Source organism: Perognathus longimembris, chromosome 28, assembly GCF_023159225.1.
Source record: "Perognathus longimembris pacificus isolate PPM17 chromosome 28, ASM2315922v1, whole genome shotgun sequence".
NCBI lineage: Eukaryota > Metazoa > Chordata > Mammalia > Rodentia > Heteromyidae > Perognathus > Perognathus longimembris.
The window spans coordinates 5,254,104-5,272,609 of NC_063188.1; positions in this window are offsets into that span (position 1 = coordinate 5,254,104).

Below are 18,506 nucleotides of genomic sequence, written 5' to 3' on the forward strand. Positions count from 1 at the left end.
TGCCTGTCTTAGTTTGCCCCCCTCTGGAGATCTTACCCGTCATTGACTACCACTCTAGCTCTTCAGGCAATCCTACCTGCAGGGCTTGCCAGCCCAGTAGAAGAACTCGGGGGGAGGAATTGACACTCAAGAGGAGGCCCTGTTATTTTTGCCTCATGCCTGCACATTCTGGTAGCCTGTACATTCTGGTAGGGGCCATGGCCAACCTCATAGGGTTCCCAATTGGCTAAAGGCAGCATATTGCTGTCGGACCACCATTAACTGGACATCTCTGGCTCATTGCTTAAGAAATAGGAGAAGCCTATTAACCACGCAAGGGCCAAATGTAAACACAGAGGCAAATGTAAACACAGGATCAAATGTAAACACAGCGCCAAATGTAAACACAGGATCATGGTAATCAAGGGGGGGCCACTATGGGGAGAAGGTAGGGGAGCCACCCACTCAGCCTAGTCCAGAGAAAATTGGAGTTCAGCCCGTCTCGGCGCCACTCAGGATAAAAGCAGGCAGAGTCCCCCTTCTCTGGTGGTGAGCAGGTCCAGGCCCCGGTGATTCTGGAGGACCACAGCAGCCAAGGAGTCAAGTTGAGATTGTAGATCTAGGATGGTGCTAGCAACCTTGAATGAGGGGGTAGGGCTGGGCGACTGGAAGGGAGGCTGGCTGCCTCCATTGTTGTCCACAATTGCTGATACACGCAGGCAGGTTTCCTGTATTTCCAGGAAGGAACAGGAGGAAATCCACCTCTCGGTCTTTTTCATTCCTAGAGAGAGCAACAAGGAAGCATACCTCAATAGGGGGTCCTCTTGGGTAGTTATTCTGGTGAGCAGTATTTTAGGTCTCTAGCAGGTATCCAAATTGGGCTTGGTTCCCTGATCAGGAAAATGCATCCAAAGCTCCTTCCCACACTAATAATCGGGTCAGGACCTCACCATGATCCAGTAAGGGGGTCCTTCCATTGGACTTCCACCTTTAAATAAGGTGTCTGATTTGACCAATGCCTCTGAAAGGCCGTTAAAGGTTGATCTTTGGAAATTTTTAAAATATTTAATGTAAGCATGGCTGTCCTTAACTGGTCATGGGGGTTGCCTCACCCTTTTTTTTATTAATTGGTCCTTTAGGGTGTTATTATGCCTCTCGATTATGGCTTGACCCCTTGGATTGTATGGCATTCCTGTGGTGTCTTTAATATTCCGTATTTGAAAAAATCTTTGCAATGGTATGCTTATAAAGCAAGGCCTGTTGTCTGTCTTTACCTGTAGGGGTAGCCCCAGGATTGCAAAATATTGTAGGAAATGGCTTTCAGGATGTCGGGCCCTTTCACCTGAATGAACAGTTGCTCAACAAGCATGTGAGTGGGTGTCTATGGATATAAATATATATTTTAATTTTCCAAAGGGAGTAGAGTGAGTTACATCAGTTTGCCAGATAACATTAGGTTTAAGGCCTCTGGGGTTAACTCACGAACTTTGCAGAGGCGGGACCTGCAGAAATGGCATTCATGATTTGCATGTCCTTATGATCTTTTTTAAGTCCTTTATGGGGACCAGGGGGAATCTTTGATGTAACCCTCTCCAATTTAAATACGCAAGCTCATGAATTCCTTGAGCCATTTGAAAATTTTGAGGCTGTGCAGTGGCTATGGCTATAATAGTTCCATTAGTAGCCAGTTGATCAGCCGTTTGCTTTCCTCGTGCCAAATTTCCAGGCAGCTCCTGGTGTCCTCTGAGATGCTGTAAAAAGATGGGCTCAGCCCGTTCCTTTAGTAAAGACCGGACTTAGATCGTTAAGGGAGTAATTAGATTTTTATCAAGTTTAATGTATGAGGACACTAGGGTTGGTAACAAATTGACTACATACAAACTATCAGAAAACAGGTTCACTGGCTGCTGGACATGGGTTAGTGCCAGAGCAATTGCGTACAGCTCCTTAAACTGTGCAGACCCTGTAACTGGCTCCATGTAGTGGGTGCCCTCTTCTCTATTGGCAGGGGAGGAGGTGGAGTATATCACCGTGGCAGATCCCGCTCTTCCTTCATCAGTAGAAACATTTACAGCTTTAATAAGAGGTTTGGTAGAGAAAAGTATGTAACCTCGAAAATGAGGTTATCCATCTTGAAGTGCCATAATGGCAGTCCAACTTTGAAATGAAACCCTCCAAGGCATCGACACTCGATTATGGTTTCTTTTGACCCACTCAAAATCTGACAGCCGGTAGGGAATAACTAGCACATCAGGATCCCACCCATAATGTCTCAGGGAAGTATCCCTTCCTTTAATTACCAGGTCAGCTAGCTGGTCTAGCTGGGAATAAACCCTGGGAGCCCCTCCTACTGATGCATGCACCCATTGGAGAGGCTCGCCTGACTGAGTAATAGCAGCTGAGGAAAGCTCTGAGCCGGGAAGGATCCAAAGACAAAGGTGGCATTGGGTCCTATAGCAAGCCAGTTGTGTTGTATTTAAGGCCGTTTGAATTTTTTGCACTATTACTTGATGTGATGGAGTTATTGTAATAATATCAGTGGGGGCTTTATCCCTTAAGGAGTCAAAAAGCGGAAGCAGATCTTCTGTAGGCAGGTGAAGCCAAGGCCTTAACCAGTTAATCTCACCTAACAGTTTTTGAAGCTCCACCAAAGTATAGGTGCCATCAAATCAAATCATATCATTTAACCTTACCGGCAGGTGGAAGAGAGCACAATGAATAACAATCAAGAGGGCAAAGGGTCAGGACAATGTAAAAGTCTCAGCTTCAGTGGATCCCAAGTGGCTGTGTCTTCCATCCCGAATCAGCAGGCTTCCTTAGTTATGTGTGATGGAGGCAGGCAGGAGAGATGGCTTGGATTTGGGCAAGGCTGTAGTAGCATCTCTCAGAGTCCCCTGGATAGATTGTCAGTCACACCTCCTGCTGGGTTGCCTGCAACTTTCTACACAAACTAGTTAAAGACATTTGAAATCTCCCAGTATTCCCTGGTTGCTTATTCTGAGTACTCTGGCTTTTGTATGCTGGTGTCCTACTGATTTAAGCAGGGTGACAACTTCAAAATCATTTTAGAAGGCTTGGGCCTTTAACCATCTTCCTAGTCACAAAATCCACACAGACCAAAGTCAAACCAAGTCTGCTCTCTGTAGCAGTCACGACAGTTTCTGAGACATGGAGGGGGAAGAAGCCAATGCTACCCCAGTGCAACCCTGTGGCCACCAAACAACTCGGATGTTTTAACCTTGGAGTAAGTCTCGGTTGCAACTCTGTCATGATAGGCCTGCTATAAGCCCAACTCTAATCTTGGGGCAGGCAGAGCCAGGGCAGGAGCACTCTGGGCCTGTCAAAATCTTTACCGGACTCCTAGATTGCCTGAGCAGTTTCCCAGGCAAGAGAGAGAGAGAATAAGGAATCATTAATAGTGAATCCAGGCAGTTTGGGAGCAGATTGTGGAGGCAGCTTCCTGTAGTCATGAACTGTCACAGTCGATGCAGCTAGCACACATGTTGACCTGTATACTATAAAGCAAAATATTAATCCTGGGTCAGGAAAATGTAGGTTTAGTAGCCACATTTGCACACTTGTTCGACAATGACTCTGGTCCTTTGATCTTAAAGAGTTTATGAGAGCACAGGAGAGAAAAATGGAGAAGCAAAATCAGGATCAGATGTATACTTGACTTTTAGCATAGGTGGACATAAAGAATAACACACTGGTTTTACATCATTGTACTTATACCACATGCTGTATATTAGAACCTTTTGGAGTTTTTCTTAGACACATTTGCTTTGGGTTTAAAACCTGGGTTTTTTTCTTTTGGTTTGGAGTCTGGTGATAAGTCAGGATTGCCTCCAGGCTGTTCACTGTGACCCCACCCACAGGCTGCAAAGATTAGTTTAACACAAGACTTAAAAGCAAGTTAAAATAATAGTCAAAAGCAAGTAATTTTGAAACCATGATGTCAGTTTTTACATGTTTTACCAACAGACAGATAGACAGACATACATACAGACAGTTGTGCACAAGCTTTGGGGCGCGCTTAGAAAAAAAATTTTTTTTTTAATTGGCCATGTAAGTTTTCTGGAATTCCAGTGGCAAAATGATATTATTTTGCCCATATTTTAGAACCACGTGGTCAGTTAGAAAACAAAAAACTTTTTCAGCAAACAAAAATTTTCACAGATTATCCAGTGAGGAAATGAAGAAGCCACATTTTGAGAAACCAGTTCAGCTCCAATGGGGGCCTAGAGTGGGATGCTATGACCAGAGAAGGTCCAGGAGATGCAAGACAAGACACGATCAGAACACAGACACAATGGCGGCAGACCTGGTCAGAGCCTCAGCAGGCTCAGAGCAAGACACCTTTGCCTTCCAGCATTTGAATTGCAATGCACCTTTGAATTGCAAGATACATTGAACTGTAAGGCCACAGTTGCAGACTTTAGGGTGGGGGAGCAGGGTTACCGGGAGCTGGAGTCTCCACATCCTGCCCAGCTTCCAGGAATTCGGCACACCCATTACCTGGGGAATGGGTGGGAGGCACTTGCTAAAACCCATTCTAATGTCCACCACGAGATCAATGCTGGAGAAAACTAGGATTTATCCAACAAGAAGCAGAATTCAACCGAACCTCCAAACTTAGCAAACATCAATAACAAGAACAGAAAACCTTTCTTTGTGTCTTTCAAAGCAGATGTTAAGCAAATAAGTCCTTCCCCTCCTGGGCAGCGAGGGGGTTGTCTCCTCTCCATCCAAGACATTCCTCAGCAAATACTTCCCAGGCTGAGTAGCTCTTTAAGGTCACCTCAGAAGCTGGAAGAGTGAGTCTTAAAAAGGCCTTTAATGTCCCCAGGCGTTGGGGGGTCTGGGGAGAAACAGGCCTTGAGGGGGGATAGTGCCAGGTAGACCCCAAAGGGTGGATTTTCTCCCAAGTTAATTTCCCTCTTCCTCACCACTTGTGCTACGCGGTCCCAAGTAGCCCAGTTGAAAAGGTTGGCAGCTGCCAGCCAGGGCACGGCGCGAGCCAAGGTCTCCCGGACCTTTTTGGCTTGGGGGTTTGAGATCTCTAAACCTACACTTTTAAGCATGAATCTCAGTGCTTTAAGCGCTGGATCCTCATGCTGAATTTGAGATTGCCCCATCTTTTCTGGGATACCCTTACCTCGGAACCCGCTTGGCTTGGCTTGCCGATAGTTTCACGTCTTCCTCGCTGCCCCACGTTGGGCGCCAGTGGTCGGGGTCTGTAGCCCTCTGTGCTCTCCTGACCTGCGGGAGAGATGGGGAAACATACCCTGACCGGGCGAGCCAAGAAAAGGAAAGGGTCGACAGACCGCCCACACCCAGCCCTCCCTCACCAGAGGAGAATTAGATGGCTCAGGAGCTAAGTCAGTGTGAAGTCTCGTTTATTGAGGTTGATCCCGCTCTTAAATAAGGCAAAGGAGCCAATCAGGTCAAAGATCGGCAGAAAGGGGAGGGGTGTATATGCACCTATCTAGGGGTGTACGTGCACCTATCTGGGGACTGTGAGGAGGCCTGAGCTGTCCGTCAAGGGTGGAGGTCCGAGGGACCAATCCTAAGAGGCAGCCTAATTCTATGTCACAGCCCACAGGACCTCCTCCGGGTTCACCACCAGGCGCCATCTTGGCCACACGTGGTCCCAAGGCTGGGAGGTGGGGCCAGCTAGAATCACCTTTCCGGCGTAATAGCCACACGTGACCCCAGAGCTGAGAAACAGGTGGGGCTGGATGGGACTTCCTCTGAGGCAAGGCATCCAGGCATGCCCCACAAAAAAGGAAGTTTCAAATAGAAATCAACTTGAATTAAAGAAAATTAAAGAGGTAGTTGTCTTCTACCATAGCTTCAACTGAGATTTATATAGCAAGTTAGACACTTAATTTTAGAATTTCCTGTTTCCTTAAGGGAAGAGAGTAAGAGATCATGCGGTGGTGTAAGCATTTTTCTCCATTGCTTCATTGTTTTCACTTTCACCCCATTCCGTTATCAAACATGTGAGCTATCAACAGTATTTCATATTCAGGAAGATTTTCAAACAAATGCTTTTCTTAAATCACCAATGCGATTGTATTTCGTTTACTTTGGCTTCTCCATTTATAGCCATATCTCTATCTAGAAAGTAAGTTCATGCAAGTAATTTAACATCAAAGATGAAATCTGGGAATATGAAGATCACATCATTCAGAAAAAGATGCAATTTAATAAGTTGTTAAAATAGGCAGTGTCATTTACACCAAAGGGTGAACACACGAATTGTGTTTTAATGTAGAGTATTTACCACATGATATGAATACTTCATCCTTCTTTGTCCCTCTCCTCCTCTCCCTTCCCCTCCTCTGCCCTCCCCTCTCCTCTTTTCCTCTGCTTTTCTTTGGTGTTCAGGATTTAATAAGGTCATTGCACATGTTAGACAAAGATTGTCTCAATGACCCACATCTTTTAGCTTCCTTTGCCCATTTTTTTTCCTCCTCCATTCCATCATCTCAAAGACTGAGCCTAAAATGTTCAATCCTCCTCATCCATACCTACTCTCTGCTAGACATGAATGAATCAGAAGGAGAAGCAAAGGTTTGAGATTAAGATAGCAGTTTCATATATTTAGAGTTTTCTTAAAATTCAAGTATAATGGTTTGTTCCAGGCATCCAAATTGATACGTTAAAGCAGAAGACAGAAAAATTTGTTTGAAAATATCTATTTCCACATACCTTATGTATTATCCACAGCTTGCTCAAACTGCTGGAAGCTGGCCTGGAGAGTCTAGAGTCTGATAAGGAATGTTTCTTTAGCTGGCTCCATACAATATGCTAACAAATATCACTGTTTATCCTTTCTTAGAGGTTGAAAAGTGTATTTTATTTAGCTTTGTATAGACATGCAATGTTTTCTTTTCCCAATTTTAGAATTAGGGCAGAAATTGTTGTTTTAGTAATTGGTAAATACTGGATTGCACTGTTGTCCTTTCCATATTTGCACTCAGGAAAGAGTGTAAGAAGATAATTTTACTTAGTACTGAATTCAAAAGAAATTTATTTACTTCTCAGTGATGGTAAAGAAACACAAGAGTGCTTTTTGAAGGAAGGGAATGTACAAATGTTATATTACCATATATCAATTTTACATAAAAATGCATTTCATTGTGAAATTGTATACATGCATATAATTTACTAATACATTCACTTTTCATTATCTGTTCTGACCTTCTTTTCCTTGGCCTCTTTTCTCTACTAGTCAACTTGTATTTAATCTCTTTTTTTTTTCTGGATACTCTATATGAGAGCAATGTGGTTATTTGGCTTTCTGGCTTATTTTGCCTAGTGTAATGATCTCTATTTCTGATCATTTTCATGAAAATGATATGAATTTATTCTTAATTATGACTGAATAACAGTCTATCTTGTATGCGTACCTTATTCTTTTTATTTATTAGTGAATGGACAGCTAGACTGATTCTGTAGATTGGCTATTTCGTTGTCTTTTCTTTTTTGGTGCTGGGGGTCGAAACCCAGGATGTTGCACTTGTTAGGCAAGTGCTTTGCCATTGAGTTACATCCCAGCCCAAGATGGGCTATTTCGAACACTGCTTATATAAAGGTGGATATGCAAGTATTTCTCCTGCAGATTATAGCATTTTATTAAGATGTACTTGCCACAAAGTAGAGTAGGATCATTTGGTGGTTCTGTTTTAATTGTTTGAGGTACATCCATACTAATTTACATTCTCACCAACACTGTACATGAATAATGGCTTTCTAGTTGATCGGAGGTTAATGAAATGGTCAATATTTAGTTCAGAGTGTATGTGTTCTAAAGTTGACCATAACCTGTTAAAATGTTCAGTCATGGGGAAAAAAAAAGCTTTATTCCCCCCCACACACCCAATTTTATTGTTAATTCACCTTGTTGAAAAATGAGGTGAACAGATCAGTGTTACTTTGATCTTATCCTTCTTTTGTTTATTACTTACTGCTTTGCAATTAAGTCAGCTACATAACAAGCAAAACTTTTATAACTTAGAGATATATTGTAGAAATATTACTGCATACACACTTGGAAAATTACAGTGAGAGAAGACATTTTCAATAAAGATACATTAAATCTTTCAAAAATATTTTTCAGTTGATTTATTCTTTGGAGCTGATGAGAAGGTAGAGGTATCTATTCTTCATATAAGAAAGTAATAACTGAGTTCTGTCTTAACTTTTCCAGATACTTTTATATATTACATGATATTTAATATAAAATAACTCTAACAGTCCTGAATGGCAGTCTCAGTTTGCCTTTTCTATTGAGGTTGGAGATTGACCTTTGAGCATGAATTCTCTGAATATTTGTTTGACTGACTACTTAGATCCTGACTGCTGATTTTTTTTTAAATTTTTATTGTCAAACTGATGCACGGAGAGGTTACAGTTTCATACGTTAGGCATTGCATACATTTATTGTATCCATGTACATGTATTGTATTATTTGTTACCTCCTCCCTCATTCCCCCCTCCCCCTCCCCCTTTCCTTTTCCCCCCATGACTTGTTCAGTTGATTTACACCAAACAGTTTTGCAAGTATTGCTTTTGTAGTCGTTTGTCTTTTTACCCTGTGTCTCTCGATTTTGGTATTCCCTTTCAGTTTCCTAGTTTTAATACCAGTATACACAGTTTCCAATGTACTCAGATAAGATACAGAGATAGTGCAAGTACAACCACAGGAAGGGGATACAAAAGGGTCATCAATAACAAAAGCTAGGGTTTCACATCACATGTTGAAAGTAATTACAACAGTGATATAACAATACTTTCCATAACATGGAGTTCATTTCACTTCGCATCATCTTATCTGTTCATAAAGGTATAGCTATTGGGCTCTTGTGATCCTCTGCTGTGACTAGCCTAAACCTGTGCTAATTATTCCCTATGAGGGAGACTATAGAGTCCAAGTTTCTTTGGGTCTGGCTCACTTCACTTAGTATAATTTTTTCCAAGTCCTTCCATTTCCTTGCAAATGGGGCAATGTCATTCTTTCTGATAGAGGCATAAAATTTCATTGTGTATATGTACCACATTTTCCTGATCCATTTGTCTACTGAGGGCCAACTGGGTTGGTTCCATATTGTAGCTATGACTAATTGTGCTGCGATGAACATTGTTGTGCTGGTGGCTTTAGTGTGTTCTTGTTTGTCTGATCGCTGATTTTTAAATGTAGTATCACTTTAAAATATATGTATTCCTCAAACAAAAGAATCTAAAGAGGAAAATTTAGAGGCTGTCACCTGTTCTTCAGTATACCACACAAATTTGCCCATTCCAAGAAGTGGACTCTAGGGAATACTCTGATTGCCATGTAAATGCATTGCTAAGATTATTTGCTTATCTAAAAGCTCAGAAGGTTCAATGCTAATGAAAACAGACAGATATAGTACCATTGTGAGGCTTTGTTCTCAACACATATGTACTATCTGGATTCAGGCAAATATTGTGTTTTTTCCTCCCACTTTAGCTAACAAGCTCTTATTTATTCTTTACCAGTTGGTATATGCCTTCTTGTGGTAAACTTGCTTATGTGCTCTTGGAGCAAACTGATCTCATCACCTATCATACCTCATTATATTTCCCTGCATACTTTCATTTAGTATTTCTTCTCACCAGACTGTAAGAGCCATGAGTAGTATTGTACATTTTTCATTCTTATAACTTGGTATGGGAAGTTAATAAATAAATAGATAAGTCAATAAATATGTAAATAAATTACAAAGAGTTACTTATGGGTGAAGGATATTATACTTTACAAAGTATAAGACATGAATGGAAGAAACTGGAGAAATATAAGTTAAAAGATATTCCATGTTTACAGAGTGAAGGAATTGATGTTGCTGAAACATCCACACAACCTAAAGTGATTTATAGTTTTAGTGAAATTTCTTTCAAAATTACAATGACATAATCTCATCTATGGACTATGAAATATTTGAAGCATGGAGACAGTGAGTAGAGTCATAGTTTCTGGGGATGGGAGGAATGATGGGATATAGGTCAAGGGACACAAAACTCTGAAAGAACAAGTTTAGGAGAATATAGTTATATCAATGTATTTTTATGCTTGAAAGAAGGAAGTGTAAATTCTACTAAGCTGATAAGTTTTAAATATTCTTACTGACAAAACACCCTTTGAAGTAATGTATATGTGAATTGGTTTGATTTAGCCATACTACAAAGAATATATATCAAGATAGAATAAACATAAGCAATTTTTGTAAACTTGTATTTTGCACATCTTTTAGTTAACTGTATAAAGTCAGAAAAAGACCTTGAATTTATTTCTTTATCAGTGAAATGTGATTATTTAGTCATAGATATTACAGATTCATAAAATTCTGAGGCCTAGAAAATGAGGTTAGCATTTGTGTGTGTATACTAGTACTGGGAATTGAACTCAGGGACTCAGGCTCTTGCTTAGGGTTTTTGCTCAAAGGTAGAACTCTACTACTTGAGTCACAACTGTACTTGCAGCTTTTTTTTTAACTTGAACTTTCCTGCCCAGAATGGCTTCCAATTGTGATCCTCAAATCTCAGATTCCAGAGTAGCTAGAATTATAGGTGTGTATGCTGACTGAGCCCAGCTAAAATAAAGTTAGCATTTATAAGATTTTTAATTTTATAATTTAGTTGTACAAAGGTTGCCATTTAACAGAGCTGTTTATGAATACAATGCATCTTGATTAATGTCATCCCTTAACATTTTCAACCACCCTTCTCAACTCAGTCCTTCCATTGCTTTTCTTATTTTTTTAGGATATATTTTTAGGATATATTTTGAATTCTTCACTGCATTATGTCCTTCTACTTCTTATTTGTTCATTTTTGTTCCTCCCCCCTTGTCCTCACCCATTTCAAATGCATCTTGGTATTTATTTTGTTGAAGTATGAGTTCTCCCATGAATCTACCATGTTTCAGCTAATATATTTGTAAATACTTGCATACTTAACAATGTATGGTTACACAGATTAAAAGAGGAATGCATGATCAGATCTCAAAGCTAGTGTACCTTTATTTATTCTATTTTCTTTCTAGTACATCACAGCCACTTTCATATTATATATTAATTTACAAAGCTTTGCGTTGACAAACAAACCAAATTGTTTTAGTTCACTTTGTCTTCATGGCAGTAGAAGTACTGAGAGCCGTCACTCTAACTTTTTGAATACTGACTCTCTTTTGTGCACTAGGTAGCCAGATAGGTTTGGAGGCCTTGCTTTGTGTGTTCCTTATTTTCAGAAGACTAATCTGGGCTTTAGTTTCTTTATTGTTATATTTCCCTCTGTAGTAACGGATGAAGGAAATATATACACTATCAATTTCTGTAGGAATATAAAATAATAGTATCATTACTGACAAGTGAAGTCAGCCATCCACTATTGTGTATACTGTCAAGATGGTAGAGCCCTTTATAAAATCTATACAATAGGATATTTTTTTGAGATTACATATACAGATAAAATATTTTTTCAGGTAGTACTTAAAATATTTTAAATCTAGTTATTTTTCCAGTTTCTGACAGGTATAAGTTGTATAGTCTCCTAGTTTCTGATCCATGGCGCAACTATAGACATAACTGGAAGGAAGTATTCATATGCTGAAGTTGCTTTTCACTACTTTGTAGCTTTGAACAGATTATGGACAACATCTACACATTGACCAACTTTTCCAAGTGACTGCATGTGGTAAACAAAACAGTCTTGAACACAAGCGCTTATAAAGGACATAGCAGAGTAAATCAAACAACACTGTATTAGTTTCCTATGGTTGACATAACAAATTACTACAAGTCTACATGCTTACAGCAATATAAATTTTTTATCTTATGAGGAGGACAGAAGGCTCAAATGAGTTTCACTTGGTTAAAGCAAAGTGTATTCAAGAAGACGTTCACTGTATAAACTCTTACAGTTAGCTGCTGTTGTCATATCTAATTCCTTTTCTGGTATCAAATTGATCTTTTGCCTTTGTCTCATAAGGATACATGTGATTACCTTTGCAGCCTACTTGCATAATCCAGGATGATCTCCCATTGCAAAGCTCTTATTTTAATCAAATCTTTTTCACAAAGTCCCTTTTCCATAAATGTTGCATTTTTAGGCTCCAGATATCAGGATGTAGATAGCTCTGAGGACCATAATTCACCATCTCACAATCTCTAGACCTATCTGTAGTTTCCTTCTCTAGTACAAAGAGTCACCTTATCAAATCCAAGTCTTCCTTCCTCCTATACTGATTGAAATCTAAAGATCAATTCCTGCCTTATCTTGTTGTGAACATATCCAAAATTACAGTCACAGTCATTATTCCACACATGTATTTCATAGGACTTTAAATTAGTACTGTAACCTATGGCAAGTTTAGTCATTGTTTATTTTCCTTCTAGCTATGTTTCTAGTTCTTATTGTCCAATTTTTTATTTCTCTTAGTGGTTAAAGGATATATTAAGTGAGAATGTAAACAGATGTTTTGTGTTTGATTTAGAAAAGAATCATGTGGGTAATGGTTTCTGGACTTTTTCAGTGTGGAGTTTTTCTTCCTCCATGGCATTGTTCAATAGTAAGGATAGGAAAGTATACCTGTTAAGTTCAGTGAAAAAGCAAGGAAATTTTCATCCAATTTCTGTATTTCAGGGTTGTAATTATGTTGAATACGGTTCCATGAACAATAGTGCTTGCCCAGACTTTTATTTCTCAATCCTCGAGAACTGTTGCATGAGAATGACAGAATTGCCATCCTGTTTTTATAAGCTTGGACCTTTCAGGAATCCTTAAATTCTTGTTCTACCCAAGTATTTAAGGTCTGGTTCTACCTAAGTATTTCAATAATTTCATCCACATTCTTTCAAAATCAGAGGATGTGTAACATATAGAGTCTGCACTACTTATAACCCTGGTGAAAGTATATGGATAATTGGAAAAGAGATGTGCATATATCTGTATGTCAATGCACTTGAATTAACCAGAAAACTTACCTCCAATTTCTGTTTTGTGTGTGATAAAGAACCTATCTATTTATCTACCTCTTAAGGTCTATTGACCTGTTGATGTGGTTGACATAACATAGGCTAATATTAATAAGTTGAATAAATACAGATGGAACAAAGTTAGTTTTGATTCTTGTTAATCTGCGTTCATTTCAATGTCTGATAAGGATCTTTTGTGACCTTAGGAAAAAGTAAGAAATAATTTTTAAAAAGATTGAAAAGGATGTCATCTTTGTTAGTATCAAAACATGTAGAATCATGAGTATACAGAAATACAGATGTTTTCCTAATCATGTAGTTTCAACTTTTTATTAACTAGAAGAAAGCAAGGTTGAGAGGTAATGACAGCAACTATGGTCAGGTCAGCAGCGTCAGTGACTGGCACACAACTGTATTACTATCCTTTATCTTCCCATTCAAAATATTGGTTACAAATGCATATATAAAAATATAAGGATGTGTGATGCAACTAGTTTATTTACACTATTTTTGTACCAGTAGAATGTCTTATGGTATACGTAAAACATTATGACAACTTTGAATCCCAAAATAATGAGAGAAGTTCAAATACAAAACCAAAAGGCTTTTATATTGGTTTTATTTCAGAATACAAGAGGAATGCTACTTTATAACTTGAAACTCATTTTAAGGGATCACATTTCTAAGGGACCCTTAATCAGATATTCATGTTCTAATCCATCAAGAAAACTATTCTTCATGAAATAGAGATAGAATTTGACAGTTTTGTTTGTTCTTTATAATAGAGACTGTTAATAAGGATGGAGTTGAAGTCAATAAGCACTCTAATAATTGGATCTTAAACATGTGAATTTGTTAACAGTAATAAAGAATGCAATTAGAAAGTAACTGGAGAAATACTAATAGTTGTGTCTTTAATGAAGACTGAGACCCTTCTATAAACTCTCTGTAATTAGTTTTTGTGTGCTAGCAAATCTTTGAGTCCTGCAAAATTATGGGCTGTATCATATCTGAATGTTACTGATACTTCTAGCTCATATACAGAATAATTAAGGAAGACAGCTTAACAAAGAAATACTGGGGAGGTAAAAATAGAAATAATTGAAAACTGAGAAGAGTCATTTCCATTGTTCAAAAATTGATAATAGAATTCAGCATGTATCTATTATTTTAAAGCATGTCATTCTCTGCTCTAATATCAGACTAGTCAAAGATTTCATCCACCATAATGGGCTTAATTTCCTCACAACCAGAATCACTGTAGGAGGTTAGCTAAGGGCAAATAAATTTCTGAAAGATTCAAGTGTCATTATTGGAAACATTGATGATGTGCCTATAATATCATTGTTTTGGCAAGTTAACTCTGCATTGGTTCAGTTATGAACAACTACCTCACAATTAACGACATTTTATGAAGAAGAGGAAAAGATTATAATTGATTTAAGTAAGTGCCGAGTATTTGATCTTCATAACAACTTTTGTACATTAGGTCAGAGATCTCTAGACCCTTTTGCTAGATGAAGATTCAGAAACTCAAAGAGGTAAAGCAACTTGCCTAAGATGAGGTAAAGGATCACTTACTGAATTGCAACTGATACCATATATGTGTATATATATATACACATATATATTACAAATTATATTAACTATCAAACAATGTACACTTAAATTCAGTCACAATTAAATTTGTCTTGCTATGTGTGCATCATTTCTATGACTTTCTGATTTCAAGTAAAGCTTTGCTTTTCCTTGTGAGTTAGGTAACTGTTGATATTCTGATTTTCTACACTCATTGAAGACATGATTGAAGAATGATATTGTCTTAATGAGTACTCATCATGACTCATCATGGCTTCCAAAAGATTATTTTTCATAATTATGATTCAACTAGAAAGGACAATTTTTTTCTTCAATTCAAGGACAATCTGAAGGAAAATTATTTTAGAAAACTGACATGGAGTCAATTATTTTAGGAAATCAATATGAAGGGTTTTAATAGAAGTAGCTTTTCCAACCAACCACTCCTCCAGGGTTTCAGCATGAAAATCAACTCAAGGAGTCAAGCAAATCAGTACTGAAGTCTGAAGTGTTTATTCTTGAGGTTTTGAATTATTAGAACTGGTATAGATTATTTGAATAATTTTATCCTCCCAGGGGAAAAACATGCTACATAAAAATGGGTTGTATTCAAATCAGTTACAAACCTTTCATTTAGCCAAACAGTGAAGACAATGTATTGGCAGGGTAGATTGTAAACAGAGATGGAATTAGAGAGAAACAGAAATATGCCCTTCATCATCTGGAGGGTTACTCTTTGCCATAGAGGGAAGATTCCCAAAGAACTCCTTGGAGGTCTTCCTGAAAATGTTGCCTGACTATGTAAGTGAAGATTGCTCAGTCAAGCCTGACACTGAAGAAGGTTAGTTATAAACAGATTTTCTGATGAGAGATAAAATGAATTCATTTTAATTTTGTGAGAGAATGCCTGTGTGAAGAAATCTTCCATTTCCTCACTCACAGAAAACATATGACTGGATATGAGGTTGTAAGAAATATGGCAATAAATTGACAATTACATGGGACTTGTGTCAGAGAACCAAATGTTTAGGAAGTGGTGTTTTGATCTTCAACAAAGTTCTTCATACATTTTCTTTGGGTGTTAAATATTGATATTCAATTTATTAAAGTTATACATCTCCAAGCCTAGTTTTTTCTTTGCTATGTCATCTGGTGTACAAATCTTAGCATTTTATTAAAAATCTAATAGTTTTAAACAATCATTCAAAGAGCTTTTAAATAATGAATGGTCTAATTTCCCAACTTAGTAAATGAAACACCTTCAAATATTATAAACTGCATTTATGTTTAATATATAGTACTAATTTTCCTTTCTTAGCTTTTTCACTTGTCTGATATAACAAACAAAGCCTCCAGAGTATTAAATAATTCTTATAATGAATGTAATTTATATATATATAATATAGACCAAAAGTTCTTTTAGAAATTCTAGTACTGTTAAAGAATTTGGTAAAATTCTACTTCTCATCAAGAATAATCAATTATTTAGCTCTGCATTTTAAACTGAGTTACAAAACTGTCATGCTAAAAAACCAGACTCTCATAAGAACAGGTACTCAGCTATCAAACATGCACAAAGTATGATAATATGATTTGGCTTTCTCAAATCTTTATTTTTTTTAAGTTTTTATTATAAAACCGATGTACAGAGAGGTTACAGTTTCATACGTTAGGCATTGGATACATTTCTTGTACTGTTTGTTACCTTGTCCCTCATACAAATCTTTATTTTTTAATTCTAAATGTTTCCATATTACACTAGGAGAAAGGAGGGCAAATAGAGATGGTAAAGGAAGGTGAATATGGTCAAAATACTTTATATATTTGTATGATAATGTAATAATGAAGCTTGTTGAGATTGCCTTAGGAAGACGGGGGAGAATTTGATCAAGGGCCACTGTACACATACATGGACCTGTCAAAACAAAACCTTATTGTACAATTAATTAACACTAATAAACATGTGGGAAATGACCAATACAACCATGTGACATTCAGTTGCATAAAAATACAGACCTTAGGTGGTACACATCTGTAATCCCAGGACTTGGAGGCTGGGTCAAGATGTATCATGATTTTCAGGCCAGTCGGGGCTGTATAAAGAGAAAAAATGAGTTGTTGAAGTGAGCCAATACAGTTCTTAAGTTCTTGAGTATTACTGGACCAAACTTTTTGGTGAATCATTCATAAATCAATACTGTACTCGATAGGCAAAGCAGGCTGCTGTCACCCTAAAAATGATTATCAGTGTTAATTTACACCGCACCCTCTTCAACCCAGGTTTTAAAGTTCAAGTGGAATCAGGAGAAAAGTAATCTTTTGGTGGGAGAAAGTATTATTGCAAGAACTTGTAATCACAAAAGAGGGCTACAGTCTTATTTCTTTCTTCATCTAAGAGAGAGCCAAGTCTTTGTAGGACAGTTAAGGGGAGACTGGTCAGTGGAAGATGAACAAATTCTCAACGGAATTTGTTAGCATCTGTACCACACTTTCAGGGTTACTGTGCTGCACAAGCAAAATAATTTGGTGTTTTCCCCTTGAATTAGGGCAGCAAAATCAAAATAATAGGAAATGTCTAATGGCAATCATTCAATCATTCAACACTAAGGAAAGTATTTTCCCACTTACATATTGTATTCCAAATTTTATATCACTTTCACACATGGCAATAAGCTTCATATTCACAGAAATGTTGTTACTAAAGAGTTAATATAATGCATGTGGGAAAGTAAACAAATCTTCCCCAAATTAAATGATTCATATTCAGTAAAGAGAAGTTAATGTTCCATTTCCTTATGATTACATATTGCAGATGCTAAAGAAGTATGTAACAGGAACAGGCCTTTGGAATATCTATTGTATCATTTGGAGGACTTTTGATACAATGGCTTCTTGATGGTGTTGCACTGAGACCGTTTGATATGGTCAATGGATTACAGCTAACTTTGCTTAAAGAGGAATATGTTTTCTAATTCACATTAACAAATGTGTTTCATTCTCAAGAGATTCAAGAATCCATATCCAAGTTGGTCATTCAACTTCTTAGGATATGTTGCAATGCTTACTATTCTGCAGCCAGATTGCATGAGTTTTAATAACAGGCCTATAGTTCATTAGCTGTGTGACCTTATAGAAGGAGCTCAAAGTCCCCACATCTTTCTTATTGCATAAAATATGGATAGTACTTGAAATTCCCTTATAGGTTTTCTATGAGAACTAAATTTGCTAGTATGTGTAAAGTCATAGCCAGAGAAACATAGGTTGCCTGGTGTCCCTCATTTATGGTAGCTAGAATGTGCCTGTAATCTACAATTAAATATACTGGGTGGTAAGCAAGTGGGTTACAAATGAATTAAAGGAAGTAGAAGAGGCTCTATGGAGAGTGCAAGTACAATAATTATTAAAAACCAAAAACAACTAAGTCAAAGCTCAACAAAATAAGTACCAGGAAATGTGTACTCCCAAGAGGAGAGGGGAAAAACATTATCAATGAAGGGGGAAGAAAGCAGACAAGATTTCATTGCATATACCATAGAACTGAGAAACATAAAGGAAGAGGTGGTGTGCAAGGTGGGTGGGTGAAGATTTTGAAGTGATGACACAAATCAAGATGCATTGTATACATAAACTGCTTTGTGAAGTGGCAAAAAATTTAATATGTAACCTAAAATTAGACACATAAGGGAAGAAGTGAGTTGGAAAGGGTGGGTGGGAATGTTGAAAGTGGTAACAGTGATCAAGATACACTGTGTTCATAAACTGTGTTGTGAATGGCAACTCCTTTGTACACTTCCTTAAAGACAATAAGAATATTTAAAAGGAGATAACTATGATTAGGCTTTTTGAGGAGGTTCCTGTTTGCCACAGTCACTACACCATTGCATCAAGGTTCATTTGACACCACAACCTTCTGAACACTTATCATTTTTATTAACGCTATCATAA